This window comes from Cryptomeria japonica, chromosome 10 (genome assembly GCF_030272615.1).
Source record: "Cryptomeria japonica chromosome 10, Sugi_1.0, whole genome shotgun sequence".
Taxonomy (NCBI): domain Eukaryota; kingdom Viridiplantae; phylum Streptophyta; class Pinopsida; order Cupressales; family Cupressaceae; genus Cryptomeria; species Cryptomeria japonica.
Genome location: NC_081414.1, coordinates 502,941,178 through 502,962,376, shown reverse-complemented (window position 1 = coordinate 502,962,376; position 21,199 = coordinate 502,941,178).

Genomic DNA, 21,199 nt, shown 5'->3' with positions numbered 1-21,199 from the left:
GCACTGAAAACTCTGTCATCTTCCACCGACCCCAATATCATTGTTTGACATAAATAAGCAAGTTTCAAATATTCTGGTATTGCAATACGCAATGCTTCACTTTGATCTATCCTTTTCCAAAGCCTTGTGATTGATCCAGGTTCAAATGGATTCTCTAAGTTAACCAACTGCTGTTTCATAACCAAAGCAAATTGTTTGCATTGTTTTCTAAGATGATCTGAATTTAAAATTCCTTCTATTGGCTGTCCATTGTAATATGCATCTTTTGAAAATGTCAATATCAATTCCTCTAGTTTTTTATGATACATCTTTGTGTCATTTGGATTATCTCCAATTGAATGCCAAAATTGAGGATACATACAACCCATGGCTTCAAGTATTTCTTCTCGAGGGAATCTTTCACGAATCTCAGTTGAAAGTTCATATGCAATAGACTTCAAATTATCACTAACAGATTTGACAATCCTGTCAAAATCCTCCTTTTTAACTGGTAGTGCTCTGCCTCGCTTGCCCATCTTAGATTGGTGCATTGGTATCTGAAATCCTTTTACAAAGACACATAGCTCATTTTTGGTATTGAAATGTGAAAAATTTTCAGCATGATTCAAATCTGTAATTATCTGCCACCTAAAAAAATTTGGGCTTCGCCCTGTTAGATCTGAATATAGACCATCCAGGCTCAAGCATGTCATTTTATGTAGAGTGCTATACTCATTGATATACATAGTTCTATCTTGGGCTTTCTTAACAAGTTTGTTCATTGAATCCAGCATGGGGAGAAGACTAGCTAAAGTTAACAGAGTCTCTATATCACTTAACTTATGTAAGAGATCAGGAGCTTTGTCTACTGTGAGGTGTTGCTCATACATTAGACCGATCAAGGATTGATATTCTGTTAGAACTCATTTTGCTGGTCCATGCAAGGAGATTCATATGGTCTCAACATCCCTGAGAAGCTTGTTTCCTCCTGTTACTCCCTCAGCAAAAATCTGAAATTCTATAAAACGTTTAGGACTTCGACAGAAGTATGAGTGGATCTCATGGACCAGATCTTCAACTTTTGACACTGTAGGGAAATTGCTTACAATTCTATATGCTAAATTCATTTGATGGGTATTGACATTGTAGTGAATGCCAACCATGTATGGTGCAATACTAGTTTGTAATCTTGCGCAAAGATCGGTCCTTTGACCTTGCATTACTGCAGCTCCATCAGCTCCAACACAAACCAACTTCTTGGCAATTGTCAAGTCATCCATACCAGCAATTTCATTCAAAGCTTTCTTAACTTCCAAATATAAATTTTCTGCTGTTGAATTGCCCCTCATTTTATGAACATAGAGTAGATGAGCTCGGCGAACGTGTTCTTTTACAGTATACACATGCATACAAACCCAAGCAGTGTTATCTACCGCAGTAACTTCATCTATGGATAATGAAATGAAATTTGACTCTTTTACACTCTCTTGTAAATTTTGCTTTTCCACCTCAGCGAGACAGTTTGCCATTTCCCATCCAGTATTTATTGACCAATATGACATAGGATAGTGAGGAACATTCAAAAAAGATAATAAATTACTAAATTCTGGGAAATCTTTCATAGGACGCCCTCTCGACATAATATGAAAAATAACACTCATCTGAACAGTCTTTGCCTGGTTTGCATCTTTCGCTGCCTGTTCAAGCCCAGCCTTGATTGTATTTCCAAATCTACTATTACCAATCACTGTCGTTTTGTGGTTATGCTCTTCATATTCCGCGACATACTTAACATGAAGACATTATTCCTTTGATTTCCATCTTACTACTCGTGTTTCCTTTCCGTCTATGATCTGTTTTTCATAAACCTTACCAATATGCTTTTCTATGGTGTCAAGCTTTAGCTGCATCTTCTTCTCTCTTTTTGTTTTCTAGCTACAAATCTTACACCTGCATTCTGTTGGTTGTTCATCATTGTTTGGGACTGGTTCAATGAATGGGTACTTTTCTACCCAATCAATCTTAAAACTCCTTGTCATCTCCCACTCTTGCCCTAGTTTTACTTTCCTTTTTCTTTTCTTCCTACCAACATCATCTTCAGTACTAGCATTTGCATCCGAGTGAATTGCCTCATTGTGTGTATCCCTTACAACATCTTCTTCCGTGTCGGTATTGCCATCCTCATTTGATGCATTTAACTCAATGACAATCCCACCTTGTGGTGGTGGTGAGCTATTGTGAATGGCTTCTGCAACTACAAAAGTTGATGGACTAGAAACTTTGCCAATTCCAAAGAAAGACTTTATGGTAGTATCTTTAAGTTTAAGTTTTGGGCATTTTGATGGCCTCTCAATCCCTTTAGTTTCACCGCCCTGAGGAGTCTTACCCTTTTCTGACATCTCAATCCCTTCACCACCCTGAGGAGTCTCACCCATGTTTGACTGTGACATCTTGAGTCTTGACCTCTCACTACGAATTAAAAGTTAAAACTAATACTATCAAGTATGAAGAAATGATTACTCACCTTTATGCCTTCTCAATTCTCTGAATCAGGAATCAGGAATGCCTGGGCCTTTGTTGTAGGATTGTAACTCTGGCCCTTCGCCCTACAATGTGAATGAACTTCGACTTTCCAACTCAATTTGCGGAATGCGAATCGAGACTTGAGAGCTCCCAATTTACTAATCAGACACGAACAAATTGTAAGAAAGAGTGTAAGAAAGAGTGTATTTATAGCAATCCATGATTGCATTTTTGGTGAATTGCGCGGGGCCCGGGCATCGCAATTGCCAATAAACATTTAATTTAATTTCATTTTTGGCAAATTGCACGGGCGTGCAATGAAAATTTAATTTAAGCGGGGCGAAATGGGTCCTCGAATGCTTATAATGTTTTAATTGATATTGGCGAATTTGGCCGACACGTGCAATGAACATTTAATTTACCATTGGTGAATTAGGTCCTGGGTACATGGTCATTTTACTATTGCTGGCAAATATACAGAGGTGATCTAATACCCGTGTCCGAGTGATTTCAGGCGAATATTACGAGCATGCACATCAGCGATGTGTGGTCAATGGCGAAGTCAGATTCTACAGTGCACCGTTAACCCCAAAATTCTGGGCGATTTGACCACGATTTTGCCCCAGACAAATCGCATGAAATTCGCCAATTGATGAAGAATCGCCAGTAAAAAACTCTTTGGATAAATTAATCTTGTGTTCAACATTGGATGTGTGTCAGTTTCGCTTGACAAGAGTTGCCTAACTATTAGTCTACTTGTTTGATGAAGCTCAAAATGATCAAAAATTTTGGCCCCAAGTAGGTGCAAGATTTTGCCCCAGGCCTAGAAACAAACTTATTGTGATATACCCAATGATCCAAACCATGGTGAGAAACAAGTTGCAATGCTTGCATATGTACAAAGGCTTATTATGGATATGGACAACGCTGATGGAAATGAATGTAAGCGGATAGCACCTTTTGCCAAGTTTTCACCATCTGTTTTTATTGCACTTTTTCTCATATTTAATTTTTTTTTCCGTTGTTTTCATTGTTTTTGTATTTTATGATTTTCCATTGTTTTTTATTTTTTTGCTGTTTCACTGTTTTTGATTTTTCTGCTTTTCCACTTTTTTTGTATTTTTCTGTTTTTTCACTGTTTTGGGATTTTTCTAGCTTTTTCAGACATAAAACTTCTTCAGATGCATGCTATTGATGGGTTCTTCAAGTTTATCTCCATCCTGTTTTGATGGCTGATAGGCTCCTGATCCAAATACTGTTGTGACTAAAAACGGACCCAACTAGTTTGGTTCAAACTTTCCTTTCTTTTCTTGATCTACCTGATTGCGTGGATTTTCCTTTAGTACTAGTTTTCCAACTTGAAATGCTCTCGGTTTGACCTTGTGATTATAACTGCGGCACATTATTTCCTGTTACACCTTCAAATGACCAAAGGCATTTTGTCTTCGCTCATGGATCAATTCTAACTCATGCAGTCTAGATACTCGTTGTTCTTCATCTGGGATAAGGCCTTTTAATGATACACATAGAGAAGGTATCTCTACTTCTATTGGCAGTATTGCTTCTGATCCATAAACAAGAGAGAAAGGTGTGGCACCTGTGGGTATGTGGATACTAGTATAGTAGGCCCATAGAGAAGGGTTCAATTGAATATGCCAATCTCTGCCAGCATCATTCACTGTCTTTTTGAGGATTTTCAAAATAGTTTTTTTTTTATGCTTCTACTTGTCCATTCCCTTGTGGATAGTAGGGTGTGGAGAATCTGTGTTGGATCTTGAATTTCTCACATAGCTCATGTACATCCTGATTCTTGAACAGTTACCGATTATCAGTGATAATGGTCATGGGTATGCCATAGCGACATATGATGTATTTCAAGATAAATGCAACAATTTGTTTTCATGTGATATTGATGAGAGGTATTGCCTCAATTCATTTTGTGAAATATTTTGTAGCTACAAGGATGAATTTGTGACCATTGGATGAAGGAGGATGTATCTTTCCTACTAGATCAAGACCCCATTGGCAGAATGGCCAAGATGTTGCCAAAGCATGAAGCTCTTGTGTTGGTGCATGAATTAAATTTCCATGGATCTGACATTGTTTGCATGTTTTCGCTATCTGAAAAGAATCTTGTTTTATAGTTGGCCAATAATAGCCCAAGCGTATGAGTTTTTTCGAAAGGGTAAGACCACTTGAATGAGTGCCATAAACGCCATTATGTTCTTCATTTAAGGCCTTCTCATATTCTTCTTGCTCGAGACATCTTAAGAGAGTACCATCCAAACTTTGTTTAAAAAGGGTATCTACGACAAGAGTATAATGGGAGGATTGGCGAATGAAGTTTCTCTTTTGGTTCTTCGACAAGTAAAGAGGGAGGATATTATCTTTCAGGTATGTATAAGTTTGGCCATAACGGGATGAATCATGCCCAACAAGGTAACAGATAGTTTGGGAATCAAGACAATTATGTGTAGGGTAAAACAACTCTTCCATCAGGAAGTCATCACGCTCTTGATTTTCCTATGTTTGAAGTAGAGAAGCAAGTGTTGCCATGGCATCTGCTGCTTTGTTGTCATTCCTCGAAATTTGTTGAAAAGTTATTTCAACAAATTATCTCTTGACATCATCAACCATCTTCTTATAAGGCATTAGCTTTTCATCCTTTGTTTGATAATCGTCATTGATTTGATTGATGAGGAGCTGAGAGTCTCCAAAGACCTGTAGCTGTGTAATATTTCATTCTATAGCCATTTTGATACGTGTAACCAAAGCTTCATATTCTGTTGTGTTATTGGTGCATGGAAAGCTTAATTTGTATGTCTTTGGAATTGTATGACCTTGTGGTGTGATGAATAGAATGCCTGCTCCCGATCCATGCTGTGTATATGAACCATCAAAGTACAATTGCCATGTCTTTGTGGTGACCTTTAGGATATTAGCATAGGGTAATTCAATATGTAAAGGATGATCATCTTGAAGCGGTGCCTCTGCTAGTTGGTCGGCAATGACTTTCCCCTTGATAGCTTTTATGTCAACATACTCAACATCAAACTCGCTTAGGATCATGATCCATTTTGCTAGTCTTCTTGTCAATGTCGCCTTGCTGAGAAAATACTTCAATGGATCGATTTTAGCAATCAAATTGATGGAGTGAGATAGTACATAGTGTCTCAATTTTTGAGAAGAAAACACTACCGCCAAGCATGCTTTTTCGGTTGGTGAATAGTTGAGCTCGTATCCCACTAGTGTTCTGCTGATGTAGTAGATGGTTCGTTCTTTTCCTTCATTATCTTGTTGTGCGAGCAGAACTCCTAATGATACTTTTGTGGTTGATAGTAACAACAACTTTCTTGAAATTGGTGACATTAGGACGGGTGGTTGCATGAGATAGGCCTTGATCTTGTTGAATGCGTCCTCACATTGATGGTCCCACTTGAAATTAATATTTTTGTGCAATAAATGAGTAAATGGTTGGTATTTATCTGCTAGCTAAGCAACAAATCTTTTGATTTATTGTAGTCTTCCTTGGAGTGATCTTAGTTGCTTGATATTCCTGGGAGATTCCATTTCCATGATTGCTTTGACCTTAGCTGGATCAACTTCAATACCCCTAGCTAAAACAATGTATCCCAATAGCTTGCCTGAAGTGACACCAAAGACACATTTCTTGGGATTGAGCCTTAGCTTGTACTGTTCTAACCTGTCAAAGATCTTTTCAAGTATTCCTATATGTTCTTCTTTGTTGTATGATTTGGCTAATATATCATCAACATAGTCTTCCATGAATGTATGCATCATGTCATGGAATATTGTTGTCATTTCTCTTTGATATGTAGCACCTACGTTTTTTAGTCCAAAAGGTATGATGTTTCAGAAGAAAGTACCCCATGGACATGTGAAAGCTGCCTTTTCTTGATCTTTAGGTGCTATTTTAATCCGATTGTATCTGGAGAAACCATCCATTAGAGAAAACATGGAGTGTCCAGCAGTTAAATCCACAATGATGTCAATGTTAGGCAAAGGAAAGTCATCCTTTGGACATGCATTATTAAGATCTCTGAAGTCTCTGCATCCCGTAATTTTTTTAGTTCTGCTTTGGCAAGAAGAGCGATATGAGGATGCATCTTCCTTAATTTCTGTTTAACTGATTTGGCTCCTAGACTGACATTTAAGTGATGCATAATAAGATCTGGATCCAACCCTGGCATGTTTGCATATGACCAGGCAAAATTGATTAGGTGTTGCTTGAAGAATTCCATATATTGCTGCATTTCTTGCTCTGATAGAGAAGGTGGTAGATGTAGAATCTTTGGTTGCTCTATTGTCCCAATGTTAACTGTTTCTATTGTTTCGATCAAAATGGATGACCTTTCTTGATAGTACTCAGGTAAGGTGTCAAATCTCCCATATTTCGGTGCCTCAAGGAGGTTTTCACCATTAGATATGTCCTTTCTTTTCACTTTTTCTCGGTCTAATGTTGCCAATGAATGGTTTTCAACATTAGACCTGATATTGTTTTCTTTATTTTCACTTTTGTGACTGGGAGATTTGGCACCCACTTGACTGGAAGATGCGTTGTTGGAATTCCTGGTGAAATTTGTTGCGGGTTCGATTGCATTAAGATATAAGGATATGGCATGGTCATTAGGAAAGGTATCAATGACAGTATGTCTTTCATTTTTCCAATCAATAAATTCATGATGGATTAGAGGTAAGGGGTCCTTAGGTTGAGATGCTTCAGAAGTATTAAGGGTCATGATAGAGATGTCAAAGTTTTTGATATGCATTTCAATGTCTAGAACAATACTCTCATCAGAATGATCTCTCGCAAGTAGCTCTTGATTGTCCTCAATTAAGTCCAAGTCAACCAAATGTGATTCTAATTCAAGTGGGCTAGTTCCTAACGTTTTCCCCGCATACGTGTGAACAACATCGACACCTACATCTTCCTAAAAGAAAGTTTCTTTCGCTGATTGCTCGAAATGATAGGAATCCCATTCCCATTCATTAGAATCTGTCTCACTTGCAACTTGCAATCTGCAAATTTGTTCATATAGCGTTTGATTTGTTTCTTCTGTTTTTCTTGCTATATCTTTTCTTCTCTCATATTCAGCTTCATCTGGGCTGATATTGAGTTCTGTCAACCTTGCTATCAACTCTCCTTGATTTATACCAACATCTTGTTTTTTTAATTAGGAGTTAAAGCTGCTTGGGAGGTGTCTTTAATTTTATTTTCTTGTTGATTAGAAGCTTTCTTCTTTTGCCATTTCATGTTTATTTGTGCTTTTTGTTTGACAGATGTTTCTTCTCATTCAATTGCAAGTTGTTCTTGTTTGTTTCCATATTCATCTTATTGTTGGCGAGAAGATGTGTCCTCGGGTAGAGTGACTTGTCCATATCCTAAGCCGAATTTGTCTGTAGCCTGTTGATTGTGAGGTTGGATAAGTTCTGAGATACCTTCTTTTCATTTTCCTATAGGACCTGTTCCAGTGTATCCCATTTTTTGAAGGATGTCGAATCCCTTTCCATATTTTTCGGTAGGTATTCTGACATTGTTGATGTTTTGTTGGACTTCTTCATCCTTGTATAGCCACTCTAGCACATATAGGGTTCCAACACTAACAAATGCTCCATCAAATATTGGAAGATGTTTCACAATTGGTTGTTGTTTAGAGTTTGATGGTTTTCCATAGGATTTAGGAGAAAGTGGTATTATGATATGGAATATTCTTCATTCCCTCGATCTCTTAGATGCATATTTTTTTCCATACTTGACAAAATTAAGGCAAATGATTTTTATTTAGATTGTGTGTTCGAAGACGATGCCACCCTATTATGAGGAACAATGACCTCTTGAGGTGGTTTTAGATTACTACAGTACTGAATGGATTTGAATCTGCTGAGATCGTGATTTATTGTAGGTAAATTTTAGGTACTAATGATATGTTGATGGAATAGCTTGTACGTCATGTATCCAGGGTCTTCCCAAGAGTATGTTGTATGATAGATCCAAGTCTAGAACTTGGCATACTGTGTCTTTCTACAAAGGTCCTACTCTGATAGGTAATATCACAATTCCTTTAGAGGAACACTCTTCTTCATCATATGCTTTGATTCTGATATTTTTCCGGGGATCCACTGCCTCTTCAGAATAACCTAGAGCACAGACAAGACTCGATGAGAAAATGTTTAAGCTAGCTCCCCCATATATTAGGACACGTTTAATACACATCTTATGAATGAGGACTTCAATATGAAAGGGAGCGTTATGGGGATGTTGCAAGGACATATCGTCTTCTTCGGTGAATGATAAGTAGTGAGGGGCTGTGAAGTGTCCCACCATAGTTTGGAATTGATCTATATCAAGATCTTTGGACATAATTGTATCTACTAATTCTCTTTCAAGAATTTATTTGTGTGCAGGTGAAAGCTTTAAAAGTTCTAAGATGGATATTTGCGCGAGAGTTTTCTATAATTGATCCACTAGACTATATTATTTTGCAGTGGATGATGTGTTAGTTGTAGGACCTGACAAAACAACTTTAGATTTGCTTCTTGTGATAGCATGAGCAGGTTCTTGATGTTGTTTCTCTTTAACCACAATCACATTTGCCACATTATCATACGCATGAGCATAGTTTACCTTTTCTTTACCTTTACCATTATGTGTTGCTGATGATTGACCCTTCTCATAGTTTGGAAGCGGATTTTTGAAAGTTGTATGAGATTCGTTTGTCGTATGTCCATCCATAGTTATTACTCCATTATCAATCAAATCTTGGATGACATGTTTCAACTGCTGACAATTATCCATGTGATGTCCCTTGTTTCAATGAAAATCGCAATAATGGTTGTCATTCCACCAAGAGGGTTTCACTTGAGGTTCAAAGTTCCTTCCTTCTAGCAAAGTAATCAATTTGTTTGTGAGAAGCGTCTTTAATGCGGACCCCAGTGGTTCACCAATGTTTGTAATTTCCTTCGAAACAAATTGTTGAAATTTGATTTTTGGTAATTATTGTTTTGTTGAGCTGTTGCTGAGTGACTCGATAAATTGAAAACCAGTTGCTTTGGTTTTACATTGTTGTTATTCACTATCCCATCATTGACGACATTTTGATTTTTATTCCAAAATTTAGGCTTATCATGGTTATTGTTGCTAACATTGTTGTTAGGAGGATTAACCCCTTCTTTATATAGCTTCAACTCACCCTTCTTTACCATAGCTTCTTCCATTGTGATTCCATTATCAATCATCTTTAAAAAAATTTGATGGCATTGCATTTTTAGATGATAGCTCATTTGTTCATTTAGGTTGTCGATGAATATTTCTATTTTCTCGCATTCCGACACCGTTCGAGGATATTGTGAAGCTAACCGTCTCCATCTCTGTAGAAATATCATGAAAGGTTCTCCATTATTTTGTTTAGTATTACATAGGTCTAGCATTGTGACCTCATGTTGAATGTTGTAAGAGTATTGTAAAACAAATTTATCGACCAATTCTGCGAATGACCTAATTCCAGGTGGAAGTTTGGAGAACCATTCCATAGCTAGTCCACTTAAGCTCTTTGGAAATAATCTCATCAAGTATGTATCCTCATGTGCAAACTCCATACTAATTGTGCAAATTTCTCGTATATGATCCTGGGAATCAGTGCTTCTATTATATTTATTGTATCGCGGAGTTTCACAACCTGTAGGAAACAGTATCATGTTTAGATTTTTGTTGAATGGGTAAGGACATATTTCCTTAAGCGAGTATCTGCTAACAGTTCCTCTCCGCATATCTTGAATCTATGTTTACAATGTTTGTATTTGTTGTGTAAGAGCTGTGATAGGATTATCAACATGATTTGTTCTTATATAACCATGAGTTTGCGCTCTAGTATGATCTTTATCTCTTCCTTTATCATCTCGACTCTTTCTTGTGTCCTCATTAGATTTAGTTTTGTTGAGAATTTCTACATCATCCCTTTTGGGAACAAAATTTTCCTCATTAGTTCTTGTGTTATCAAGAATTGATGCGTCATCCTTTTTGTGACCGAAAATATCCACATGTCGTTTGTTATCATGGAAAGGGTCACTTCTCTTTTGTGCTAAATTTCTCACATCAAAATATTGGGGGAGTGTAACACTAGATTTTGCTAACATAAGAAAGTTTTTTTTTTTTCTCCCTCCAATATTTTTTCCATAAATTTATCGAATTTAGGATCTAGTTTGATTTCTCTGATATGTTGATTTGTTACCTCTTCTTCTTGGATTTCAATTTTGTGTTCCATGTTCCTATAATATTTAGTTTTTTAAATGTTTCGATTTCCGTTTTTGCGATCTTTCATCTCTGTGCTCTAGTTTAAACGAGCATACACGTGTGTTGAGTATTATGCAAGGATTCAATTGTCTCAAAGGCATTTCAATAAGTGACCAACTGTCAACGCAGATATGATAGAGTGATATGAAATGAAAAGACAAGTCAAGTATTTGAAAGTTTGCAAGTTTTTTGGTCTTCGATTTGGAGTGCAATGATGATGATTTTGATAAAACCAAGTCCAATAGGAATGATATATCCTACGATGTGGGACGAGGTTATCCTGACCAAATGTTGCAGTTATGTGATAAAGGATGATAGATCTTGATGATAAACTATGTTTGAGTGATTAGTATATCAAAGAAGGTGATAATACACTTTGAGATGTTAGATCTTGAACTTGTTGAAGGTGAATACTCAAAAATATTGAGGCATCTAGTTCTAGAATCCGATTTGATAGAAGATAACTTGATTGAGAAAACCAAGAAGACAATATAAGTACAAAATGATAGATATCAGGTATTTATGCTCACTGTAAATTGACCAAGCAAACATGAAAGATCTGAAAAAGACATGCAAGAAGATAGCTCTGGACTGACAGAGACATAAATTCATACGACAGTTTAGACAGTCCCATACAACAATTTAGACAGACCCATACGATAAACTAGAAATATTGCATGACAAAGGCGTAAACTCGTATGACACTTCCCACAAAACCAGATGACAACTGATAACACAAAATCTTCTGCTGATATGACTCGTACGACAATTCCCACAGAATCAGATGATAAACTAGCTTTCTTGTATGACAAACTAGAATGCTCGTACGACTGAGGATAGAACAGAGACAATTTTTTTACTTTGGCAGATCTTTGACCAAAAATGTTTGATGTTTTGATTATGTTTTCTAGTTTTAGATGTCTGAGTTTATGTTTCAGCGATGAAAACACAACAAACACGTGATATGATAAATGACCTCAAGCACAACATGCTAAATCTTAAGGAAGTTGGCTGAGAGAGAAAACCATTGCTTGCAAACTTAGGTACACACCCAATAGCTAATCAGAATACGGCGCTGAGTCTCACGCAATGGATTCTCAACGTCGTATTATCCGACTCAAAATGCTAATGGGGGCACGATATGGTAAGTGTCTTGGGAGAGTTACTATCTCTCTTGCACAAAGATTATCCCCCTTTTGGAGGTGAATTGGGTAGCTTCTATCTTAGGGTTCATAGTAAGGATTTCCGTTTGGAATTACCCCTTGCAGTCATGCAAGTGTGATTGAGGCATATAGCCCAACAAGGTACCAAAACAAGTAGTCACACAAGCGTAATTGAGACAACGAGGCCCTAGTAAATGTTCGATATGAGAGAACTCAAAAGAGAAGACTCAAATAATCCTATCCTCCGAGACTTTAATCCCGAGAGGCCTATTTTTTAGAGTGAGTCGGAAAGCTTAGGTCTAGCTGTACTCACTTGGGTCGTTCTCACATGATGATTACTTTTTCCCACTGTGATAGGCCCGCTGAAGGTACTCAAATCTCAAACATAGAAGCACTTCAAGGATCGCGATTTTCGATTGTCCAAATGGACAAGAGCATACTCTTCTACCTTTTAGACAACTTCTCAGGCATAGAAAACAAGATGTTCATTAACCATTAGCAAAATAAGTGTGCCTATAAAACTTAAGAATACACAAAGTCTTGTTGATTTTCCTTAGGCAACCTGCAAAACAAATACGTTTGTAATCATGTTGTTTTGAGAAATTGAATCTTTGGCAAGTGTAATCTTTGACAATCGTCCTGCAAAAACCAGTTAGGTTGCTAGAAAACTCAAAATCAGGCAAGGGTTAGCATTAATGATATCAAATTTCAAGCACAAAACCCCTAAAATGCAAACTGCTTTGAAAACATAGAAGCATAAATGCATACGAGTATTATCACTTGATCGTACTGTTGGCTTGATGATGATTGTAATAGATGACTTCATGTGTTGTCATTGATGGCACATGTATACACACACATACGATCACATTGTCTTAGTCATCTTAGTTAAGACAAACCAGTATTAGATGTTTAGTTAATGATGGTTTAGAGGGTGTCTAGCCAGTATATGTAGACAACCAGTATATGCAGGAATGGCTTGACACAAGCTTGGGGATTCAGCAGAGACCATCAAAGAAGCAAATAAAGGGCAATTAGTTTATATGTTGAATGTGGTTAACTCTTAACCGATATCGGTGTTTCGACCGGTATTCATTGATTGTGTGAAGAGTTATCATCGATTGTGATGAGTTATCCCTAACCGACAGATTTGGTGGCAATCTGTGATGAGTTATGTTAGATTGTCCAGATAAATTGCACCTAGGAAATTGTGATATGATTCCTAAGCCGACATGAAATCTAATATCTATATAATGATATTATGATGAGCTATTCTTACGATGCAAGATAGAAGTGTTAAGTTGTTGAAGGCATTACAAAGTATGTCAGTGATGTAGTTGGTGATGCAATTTTGAGTGAGCAGAAGAGGATCTATTCAAGCAAGTTATGCTACTTCTAGATCATACCACCTGTTGTTTTCTAATCACTACAACAGTCAAATCCCCTAACCGAGTAAGCTTTAACAAGCTTCAATGTATAAATCCTCTAACAAGGTGATCCATTAGTTTGGATTTTTAAATCCTCTACCAAGGTGATCCATTAGTTTGGATTTTTAAATCCTCTACAAAGGTTACTCCTAACAGGGTACTACCTTTAACAGGGTATAGCTCCTAACAGAGATTTGGGATCTTTGATAGGATTCACTCCTAGCAGAGAACTTTTGTAGACCTTAACCGATCAGTTACCTATTACTGCATATAGTTAACTTGTGAGTCCCATCTCATCGTGGTTTTTCCCAGTTGGGTTTTCCACGTATAAATAGTTGCGTTATGGTGGATGTTTAAATTGTTGTGGATGATTTAATATCGTTTTGGATTACATGTTTAGTATTTAGTAAACTTGTTAAGTATCTCTACCAGTCAGTGTTTAAAGTGGTATTGTTTTTGTTGTCACTGATTTACCCCCCCCCCCCCCCTCCCTCTTAGTGCTTTATAAGTCTATCAATTGGTATCCGAGCCAAACTTCCTTAAGGCTTAATCGCTTGGAAGGAAACCCTAAAGCCACCATGGGGGATATGAGCTACTTAGAGATGGCTAGAGTGCTTGATGCTACCAAGGAAGAACTTGAAACTCTAAGGGTCAGATTTAAAGCTTCACAAGTCAAAAGGAGAGAATTGACTGAACAACTATTGGAAATATCTAATAATAGTTCTTCAGATGAAGCTAACATTGATGCATTGGCTGAAGAAGTTGAAAAATTGAACAGTGAAAAGCTAAAACTGAGAAGAGAGTTAGAAGCCCTAACTATCCACATGAGCCAAGAGCTGGAAGCAAGAAGGGTAGCTGAAGATCTAATCAAAGAGAGAGATCATGAGATTGCTAAGATCAAACAAGAGAATGCAACTTTGCACGAGCATTGGCATGAAGAAAAATAAGAGAAGGAGGCCTTGCAACTAGATCTTGAAATTGCAACATCTCTAAGAGAGACTCTTACAAAACACAATGAAGATATTACTAAAAAGACCACTGAGGCCAATGGAAAGATGGAAAAGTTCAAGAAGAGTTCTTCTATGCTGGACGAGGAGATCCAATCTTAGAGAATGAAAGGTGACACATCTGGACTAGGTTTTAATACATCTGAGAAAGGAGATTCTTCCAGTACAAAGAGCAATATTCACAAAGGTAAAACTACTCCTAAGGCTAACAAGCCTACCAGTAAGAATTTTTTTTAACCTGTTTGCTTTGTCTGTCATAAATCTGGACATACTGCAAATGTGTAGAAATAGACCCAGTGAGAATACAGGCTATAATGCAAATAGTAGGTATGTATCTAGGATATTTCAAGGTCACTGTCTTACATGCAACATGTATGGACATAGATTAGTTGAATGAAGACATGGAGAAAATAATCCAGAACCTCACATAAATCTAAGACCTAATGGTAACAAAAGGAGAACCTATGACAACCGAGGAAATATGAACTGACAGAAACCCTATGTCAACCGTTTTAGTCCATTTGAAATGGGAAAGTTAACTAATTTTATTTGCACCATTTGTAACAATTATGGTCATGTGGCTATGAACTGCAGAAGGAGAACTGGAAGAGGTAATGTAGGACCTTGGAGATCATTTGGAATGACCTGCTATGATTGTCACAAACCGGGACACGTGGCGAAGTTTTGTAGAACCAAAAAGAACAAACCGGTTAATCATTTTGTAGATCAGAAGGGTAAGCAGAAGGTAAATATTGAGGAAATGAGAGAAGAGATGAACCAAATCTGGAAGAAGAAGAGTGAGGAAAAGCTTGCAGAAGAACCTAATCCTTCACCTAGTGCGGAGAATCCTACACCGGTGAATTAACCCTTTCAACAGGCGTAAGGGGAGCATAGCAGTAAATATACTTCCGGACCCCTTGAACAATGCTTGGTAAGAAAGTTTGCATTTTGAGTTGTTTTGTGAGAAATCTTGATATCTTTGTCTATCAGTTTTTTGAAAGACTGTCAACCAGTTATATACCTGTCAGTATTGGAAGCATTGTTAAGTGGTATATTAGGGTTTGTTACCCTATCGGTCAAGCAATTAATGCAGTGGGTAAAGTTTATAAAAGAGATTTTTACTATGTTATTTTTACCCTAATTGCATTAGAAAGATAACTCTTGAGCACTTGCATACCAAAAAAGATAATTGCTAGTTGATTACAGATAGATTTGTGCTGCAAATTGAAAGATTGAAGTTGATTCAAAGATTAGTGACGGCGGAACTAGTGTGCATTCGAGAGATCAACCAGAAACCTTGCTGGCGCGGAGGAATTAAGGTATTCTTTTGTCAATCTCTTTCAAATTGAGTTTATCCAGAATGGCAGCGTGGTCTAAGAAAGTAGAGAGACTTATGATAACTTTTGAACCTATGGAGTCTATGGAAATAGACAAAATAGTGTCATATAATGCTTTGTCTCAAGATTTTGACGATGTTATTATAAAAGGTGATTTATCTAGTTACATTGACTGCAAAATTGAAGATTTAGGATCATTATCAATTTACTCTCAACTAAAATCCTTGTGTGATGAAAGCGACAAGATCAAACCCGAGTACATTAGGGTTTATGAAAAGGGTTTTCACAATGCGGCATATTTTCTTCAAGACTTTGAAGAGGAACATGTTAGGATAATTCTTAGTCATGTGCATGCTGAAAATATGTATCTTGAAAGGTCACACACAATCACTAAGGAAGAAATCCATTTTGTGACTGGTTTTTGGCAAACCAGTGAAGTTCCAAAGCTGAGGAGGATTTCAAAAGAGATTGTGACTACATTAACTCAGACCACCTCTGATGGACGTGCATTTTCAGTTAACAACATTAAGGACCCAATGGTTAGACTGGCTACTATGGTTATTGGTTACAAGATATTTTATTCCAGTAGAATGAACAGTGTGCCATCTGCAACTATGCATACCACTTATAGAATGATTACTGAGAACGCAAATTATGACTTATGTGAGGCTATAAGGATTCAATTCATGTTGAATCTGCAACCAATAAAGAAAGACAACAGTCAAAAGTTCAAATTTGGTCAATTATTGATTGGTCTATTATTTTACTTTCAGAATTTCCTACCGGGAATTGGTGACATTCAATGGTCAAAGGACCTACCGGTAACTAGCCAAATCAAGAACAACATTAAGGTTGTGAAGAACACATTCTCTGTTGCAATGAATATATATTTTAATGAATCCCAAAAGAAGATGAGTATGAGGGTGAGGCTACCTGAAGATGTGAATTTTTTTGCAAAAGACATCTGTTTCATAGTCACCACAGACTTTTGTCTCATGGAAACCATCAAACCCAGGGAGGATGAAATGGAAGATATGAGTTATGAAGTCAATTATGACTTGTTAATCGGTTATGCTAATAATTTGTTGGCATCTCCAATGGATAAGAAGAAGAAAAGCCCGGGAACATTCGAGAAGCAAACTGCACTCGCTCAAACCAGTAGTGCTGAACCTAGTAGTGCTAAAGGAAAGAAGAAGAAGGTTGAGCAAGAACCTTCAGTGCCAACTAGTACATGGGTGACATGAAGTGTCACAGTCAAGAAGGAACCAACACCGAAAGTGTATGTAAGGAAACAAACTGCAACAAAGAAGAGAGTCAGACACCTTATTCTTCAAGCAGAATCTGATGATACCGACATTGAAGAGGAACCAAAGAAAATGAAAGCAACCGGTAAGAAAGCCAAACCAGTAGGAGACACCTCTCAATAGGGTATTCCTATTAATGCTTTATCTTACAAACCTATGACTAATTTTGAAAGGACTGTAAAAAAATTAGGGAGGAATAGGTTTGATAATGTGAAAGAATGTTTTGATTTATTTGATGAAGATCAAAAGGAACAAATTGTTCAAAAGGTAATCAACTAGTTATGTCAATATAATCGATTGCCTTGGGATCTTAAAGATGATATTTTTGATTCTTTGTATTCTATTCTTGTAAATAAGTGGGAAGTGGCAGTTGAACAAGATCAAGAAATAATTGATAGTACTTTTATTCAATATTTTCCTGAATTGTCTAGAGATGAATTAGTAGCATTGATTGATAAATTCAAACGACAGTTTCATTTTAAGGCAAGAAGATTGATGTTAATGAATGGAAAGGTGCAATCTATTGAAGTTGAAACTTATTAGATAGCTAGAAATATTCAATGGATGCATAAGCAAATCAAGTCTCATAAGATTGAACAAACAAAGACTAGAGCTCAACTGGAGTTAGATGAAGAAGAAATTACTGCACCTGATATTGTCTATCCTCTTAAGCATAAGGGTGACACTACTTCTCTACCGATTATCTTTGTTGATGATATTCAGGACACCATTGATTTATCTGGTAATATCATTGAACCTATTATGCAACCATTATAGCAACCTGTTATTATTGAAAAACAGTTGAAGCACTGGTAATTCAACCTAGTGTGGATATTCCACCTCCACCGGAAAAAAGATCGTCAAGTGGAAACTCAATTGCCACTAGTTACAATGGTTACTCAGGAGGAACAAACAAAGGCAGAAAGAGAGAAAGAGAAACCTGAGAAAAAGGTTGAAGTGAAGGCATATGAACAGAAAAAGGAGGAAGAGAAAGAGGAAACAGAGGAGAAAAGACCAGCTGAAAAGGAAAAAGCAGTAGTTAAGTAGCAATTCGATGATGAAGATGACTCAATAGGCATCAAAGGGCCTATAGATGTAGATAATATGAGTGCATATGAACTCATGGAGATTGAAATAGTGATGCAATCTAGAGCTCGAAAGAAAAGATTAAAAGAGCAGAGGAAGGAAGCAAAAACAATTCAAATTGCCGTTGAGATTCTGTCCAGTCTTCTACTGGAGACTGACATTGGAAACTTGTCAACTCCTATTGGCAAGCTTGGCCAGTTGGTTGCTGATGCTTCTGACCAATTGAAGTCCCTTGAAGAAGTTGCTCAGACTTTAGTTGAGAAGAATTACAGAAAGAAAAGAGGAGAGCAAATAATGAAAGATATTGATACAAGGAAGATTGATTTATCCCTAAATAAAGATCTTTTAAGGACTTCTATTGAAATAGGAGGAAGGATACTAGCCTACACATCTAATGTTTCATTTTTCTATACTGATTTGATTAAGAGGCAAAAAGAGACAGAACAGGAACTGGAAAAGATATGTATTGCCTACATACCTTTACAGGATTTAGCCTTAGCTTTTGGAAAATCATTTGATGATTTGCAAAATCGATTAGATATCTTTGATTGTGAACAGGCTAAGAGACTTCGATCCCTAAAGGAACTAAAGAACCAGTTGAGAACCAAAGTGGATATCTTGCAACGAGCATATAGGGATGTAGAAGAAGTTTTGGCTACTCAAGAGATGAGCACAGTAGATGTGATGGAACAATTTGTTGCACAAGTTATGACAACCATTGAGATCACTGAAACCTTATTGGAAACTTGGGAAAATGATTTTTCTTAGATGAAGATCACTTTCAGTGACATTTTCTTGAAAATTGCAGTGAACACTCCTTGATAAAGACTCTTACATTTTTGTATATGTAAACTGTTGGTGTAAATAATTATTCATCTTGGATATTATTACACCTTACTTAAATTTACTTAGGAAATGCATTTCATAGTAGTTTGGTATGAGACACTTGGGTGTTTGTGCCACATTGGGATAGTATGTGTAGGAGAATTTCCACCTTTTGTGGACTTATCTTGTTGTTACATTCCACATTTAGTGGGTGATCCACCTCATGTGGAATATTATATTGTTTCTCCTACCTACCCACACTTATTTCCTACCTACCCTTGTTTCTTATTGAGCCACATGTCATGTTTGTGTGCTCACATATCCATATAGCCTTGCCTATATAAGCAAGCTCATATTCATTGTATGTAACTTTTGATGATCCACTTGATCAATATTTGCATCTTGATAGAATACAGTTTATTCCTATCATTATTTTGTCTCTCCATTGTATTTTTCATTGAGCCCTAGATTTTGGCAAAATCTCACATGGTATTAGAGCCTATAGGGCTTCATTGATTAGTCTTTTGGAGACATTTTGGAGGCTTCAATTTTCAGATTTGGGGATCTTTATTTTTTTGGGGCATCATACAACGATTTGGACATCATGGTTGAATCCGAGAGGCCGTTTCCATGAATTTTGGCTATAAACTTGACCTATTTTGGTGAGAATTTTTTTTTGCCATTTTGGCTATTATTGTACGGATTTCCAAATTTTTTTGTAAAAAATCTTTTCTGAAAAAAAAAAAAAAAAATCAGCAGTATTTTGGAAATTTTTTGCAGGCCCCTCTCATTGAGCTTTTTGATTTTGCAGTCCAACTTCAAATGGCCATATCTTGCTCATTTTGCTCCTTTTTTGGTGTATTTTTTTTTTGAAATGGGCTAGAATTTCGCGCTCTTTGCAGTGGTGGAAATTTTTTTTGATTTTGATGGATGAATTTTTCAAAAATTGCAGATCTTCATGACTGTACCTATCTAATCCCCAATTTTGCAACTTTAGAGGTTTCGTTTGGGGTCACATGACCTCCTTTTCAGGTGCCTTTTTTTTTAAAGTGCATATTTTTTCATCTACTTTCATAATCTACCATTTGTTTGCAGTAATTTTAAGTAGAAATTATACTTTCAGTATTTGGTCATTTGCGGCCTATTAGGTACTTGCATTTTGCTTGGATCTCAGTTTAGATCACTAGCAGTATTTGTTGAAGTCTATTATATCTCATTTTGAGAATTTGTAAATTGAAATCAGAAGTCCACTTTGCCTTGTTTTGCAAGTGGCCCATTGTATATGCACTAAGTATAAAGTGTCAAAATCACCTTTTTTTGGGGGGGGTTTCTTGATTGAGTATTTTGGGGAGGTGTCTTGTGTGATTGTGCCTCTCTCTATCTTGTGTTTTTTCATTTTGGTGCTATGGGTTCTCCTAAATTTCCACTTTTAACTCCTCATAATTATGCATCATGGAAGATTAAGGCATGAAGTAAACTAATGGAAAAAGGACTCATTCGTTATGTAAATGAAACTATCACAACACCACCTGATCCTAAGGTTGATCATGATGCTCAAATTGAATGGCTTACTAAGAATGTTATGGCACTTGGAACTCTTAGAAGGTATGTATCAGATGAGCTCATTTTTCACATTGATAAGTGTACTACAATTAAAGAGGCTTGGGATATTTTTCAGAAATTGTATGGTCAAGCTGATGAGATTAAGGGCTACAAGCTTGATAGTGAACTCACAACTTTGGATCCAAAGGATTTTGATACAATCCAAGATTATGTCACAAAAACAAATGAGCTAAGAGCAAAGCTAAAGGATTGTGGAATTGACAAAAAGGATGCTCAATTGGTTTACAACTTGTTGGACAAGCTTCCATCAAAGTATGCAGCCTTTGTATCTAGCTTTCATACCCATAGGTTAGCTCAAAGTTCCTCATACATTTCTCCCTCATTTGATTCATTCACAGAGATGTTGATACTTGAGCAATCTAAGTTGACCACGATGGGGATTCTCAAATCTTCAAAGTCACAAGCTTTGGTGGCTAACAAAGGGAATCAAAGCAATCAAGGAAAAGGCAAGAATCAAAAGCAACCTAAGTCAAAACCACAACAAGATGGAGCAAAATCTTCCTCTCCACAACAAGGTGATACACCATTCTCACCAAAGAGGAAATCATATAAGGATAATCTTTTTGTGGATATTGCAAGAAGTCAGGACATGATGAACATCATTGTTATAAGAA